This window comes from Merops nubicus, unplaced genomic scaffold (genome assembly GCF_000691845.1).
Source record: "Merops nubicus isolate BGI_N331 unplaced genomic scaffold, ASM69184v1 scaffold41, whole genome shotgun sequence".
Classification (NCBI taxonomy): Eukaryota; Metazoa; Chordata; class Aves; order Coraciiformes; family Meropidae; genus Merops; species Merops nubicus.
The window spans coordinates 1-3828 of record NW_008590015.1 but is presented as its reverse complement, the minus strand read 5'-3'; positions in this window follow the sequence as shown (position 1 = coordinate 3828).

Here is a 3828-nt window from a genome sequence, read left to right as displayed (position 1 = left end):
GCAGGAATGGGTTTGAATTTAGGCATGGTTAGAGGGGTGGGCTGAAGGGCTGAGGAGGTATTACATTGAAACTGTGTTACCATCCATCAGAGAAGAACAGAAAGGGAGAAACAAAGGTTTTTAATTCTCTCTTTGTGCTATTTCACAGAATAAAAACAGTGGCTTGCCTTGTTGATGCTAAAATAAAGATTTGGCTTTCTGATACTTGGTGAAGAGCAAGAGCATGCCAGTATCAAAATACCTACCTGGCTAGCATAAGCACGGTGTTGTCTCAGATCTCTAGCTGAGCACAGGGACAGTGCAAGTTTGCTCTGCCAGAAAGCCAATTACCCTGTCTTGTTAACACAATGAGTTGCAGAGAAGTCAAGAGACCATGTCTCTGGAAAAGATGGGCTGTTTTCAGGATTTGAAAGCAGGTCATTGTTTTAGTGACTCTACATGGATCAGGAACCTAAAACTGGGCAGCTCTTTTTAAGAATATTTTATTGTTCCCAAATATGTTCTGTCAGAGCAAAGGAGGAATAAACAGTAGCACAACTGATGTATATTTCAAGGGCCAGTTCCTGCAGACTTCTGAGCATCTGGAAAATTTCAAATGAACTGGTAAGTCCATGGGAGAATAAGGACTACCCAAAGCAAGTGCAAACCTAAATCTGAGCTATCATGTGTCCTTCAATTTTATCTTTACTCTTGATCTCAGTAGCTCTGGATACCTTTTAGGCAATAGGAAATTACTTTCTTCCTTTGACCAGTGTAAATAATGTCAATAAACTTATCATTCATATTTATGTGAGATCTGTTCAGTTTTCAGAAACATTGGATTCTAGTGAGCCAGGGCAGCTGCCTCTGAAAAAAAAACCCATCATCTCCAAAGGCAAGGTCAAATGCTTAAGATGTTAACTTAACCTGAGTTTACTGCTCTCTTTACTGCAATACTTGCCTGTTATGGACAACTTGAGATACAGGACAGCTAATGTATCTACTCACTTTCATACCTTCAAGTAATACTACTATTTTTTCTCACTTTTATGTCTACTCCCTTGGAAGTCTTTTCTCACAAATCTTGGTTAGAAGCCTCATTTTGGTGGGAAAGATCACATCTGGAAAGAAACATCTCTACATGACATCTTCACTAAAACCCCCAGACAGTCCACCTGAAAGACACTGTTGTTTGCCTCAGTGAACCCTAACATAATCCCAGCCTGCACTCCGAGTGACTCCAAGTGGTAAGCAGTGTGGGGACTAGGCATGGCTTTGTTAAAGGCATGGCTTTGTTAAAGACATGGCTCTGTTAAAGACATGGCTCTGTTAAAGACATGGCTCCAGGCAGAGAACTGTTGCTATTGAATAAGGCTCCTGTCAGGCGAATCCTCTGTGCCACTAGAGACGCCACAAGGTATCTTCTTGTTCTCCATGGAGAGGGAAGGCAAAGTATGTTTTTTGTGCTGCCTTCTGCATGTTCACACAGTTCTGGCCATAGGACTGTAGTCCTGGCTAGTTCTAAAAGGAAGCACTTAGTTCTCTTAGCCACAGTAATGTATGGTGGATGGGGGAGAAAGTGCGTGTGTGTTCCCTTGAAGCTTGATGTGACCTGGGTTAAATGAATATAATACTTGTGGGGACATAAATCCAAGAGGTCATGGGATCAGGCCTGGCACACTGAATGACTTCTCTGTGGTATGTGATTTAAGTGAATATCTTTCCTTTCTCATGTACTTCCCCTGGCATATCATGAAACTGCTGTCCAAATCCACTGGTTGTTCAGCCTTGGCCCAGGCTTTGATTAGAGACTTTCTTCTTTGTTGCATGTTCCCTTTTCTAGGGCTCATAATTTCAGTGCAGACAGCAGCACTCAAATGAGGAAAAAAAAATCCAGCATATGCAGCCCCCATAAAAGAAAGAAAAAAAGGAGAAAAAAAAAAAAAAGAAAATAAAGAAAAAAATAGAAGGTTTACTTTCATTATAAGTGGCACTAGGAATGCAAAAGTTCAATTACCAGAATGCATTTGCTTTGTACATTTTAAACCTGCTGCAGCTAGTATAACCAGCACATGCAGTTGAGTGTAATTGCTACTTTCCAGCTTGACCTAATTGATGCTCTGATTTGCAGTCACCTGCCTCTACCAGCCCATGTTTCATTACATTTTACCCTTGCTCCTGAAATCCTAAAATCCCCATGGGGAGAAATAGATTACAGCTATCCAGAGCTTTTGTGTGTGAACTGGCGATTCGCTCTCTAATTTTCTCCATCTACACATGGACAATGAAAACACAGTAGGTTGACAGAGATGTATAAGTTACCCAAAATACTCCTTATTTAGGCAGGCATAACTCCTTTTAATTCACTAGGAGTTTTACTTAAACTCTGAATGAAAGCTACAGTGGTATAAAATCAGTTCCAAGATGTTTTCATGACTTAATTGAGTTGTTTATGTTACAAAATTGTGTTAGTCTCTACTCACAATTACAAAGAAAAAGTTATTTGCTGAAGAAGGTGTCATAATTTCCATGGAAAATTATTTAAAGAAAAGCCTTTGAAATATGGAAATATCATAGTTTTAGCTTTAAATAAGCATTCCGGTCATCACAAAAAAAAAGAAACCCAAAACCTCTAATATCTCCTGCAGCTTTGATTTCAAACACGTCACATTCTTCATTAAAGCAATCATTGTTAAAACAGAGGGACATAAAGCAACATAGGATTTATTCCTTCATTAAACTGATGATCCGTATATGAAGCCAATTAACATTATGAGTCTGGTGAACATCAAGTGTAAAGAGGTTACAGAAAATTAAAAGCAGTCACCTTGGTCTTTAGATAAAGAAAGAACACTTTTACATTATAAATTATAAGAGTGTCCAAGCGGGACAAATCGGCAAATTTGGTTAATTGGAAAATACATTTTACTGCACATGAATTAGGGTAAAATAACCTTTTAGGTGCTAGCCTTTTTTTTTGTGGTCAGGTGTTGAGAACTATGGGAAAGGAAGTGTTTGGGCATGGAAAGGCAAGTCAGCCCTTTCATCAAACTTGAGCCATTCAGAGTTTCTTGAGTTTTAGAAGTGATCCCCACAAAGCTGAACACTCTCAAGGAAAACATCCATTCACTGATTTTTCTCCTCTGTTCAGTCCTAGGTTTTACTGTCATGGGAGAAAAATGAGCAGAGGTGTGTTTGTGTGTGCAGCACAGGAACAGTTCTGCTTAAAGACAAACACAATCAGCAAAGTGTCTATCCAGAATTATATTTACTTGGCCTCTTCCTTGCAGACTTAGTAACTAATACGGATGTAGTAATAGTAATAGCAATAGTAATAGTAGTAGTAATGTATGTGAGAGACTTTAAGTACTTTGCATAAAAAGGGATTCTTTCCTGAAATATTATAGTTCACCTCTGTATGTTATTTCATGCTACAGCTTATTTTTACTGCTTGCCTTTGGTGGCTAGATGAAGGGAACTACCAGAGAAATAGTAGCTATGATCTAAAGCAATCGTTCTGGGTTTGTTGGTTTGGTTTTGGTTTTGGTTTGGTTGGTTGGTTGGTTTTGCTTTTTCTGCTTTTTTTTTTTTTCCTGCAAACCCAACTTTGCAGGAAAGGGGACACAGAGAGGCCCAGAAGCAGCCCTGTTGGCAACTGTCCCCCGCGGCAGGGACTAACCCCGCGCTACTCCCCAGCGGTGCCGGGGGGTGTGGTGCCAGGGGTGAAGTGCGGTGCGGCGCCCGGAGGTGAGGTTCGGAGCTGTGCCCGCAGGTGCAGTTCGGAGGGGTGAGGGGCGGTGCCCGGGGTGCGGTTCGGAGGGGTGCGGGGCGGTTCGGAGGGGTGCGGAG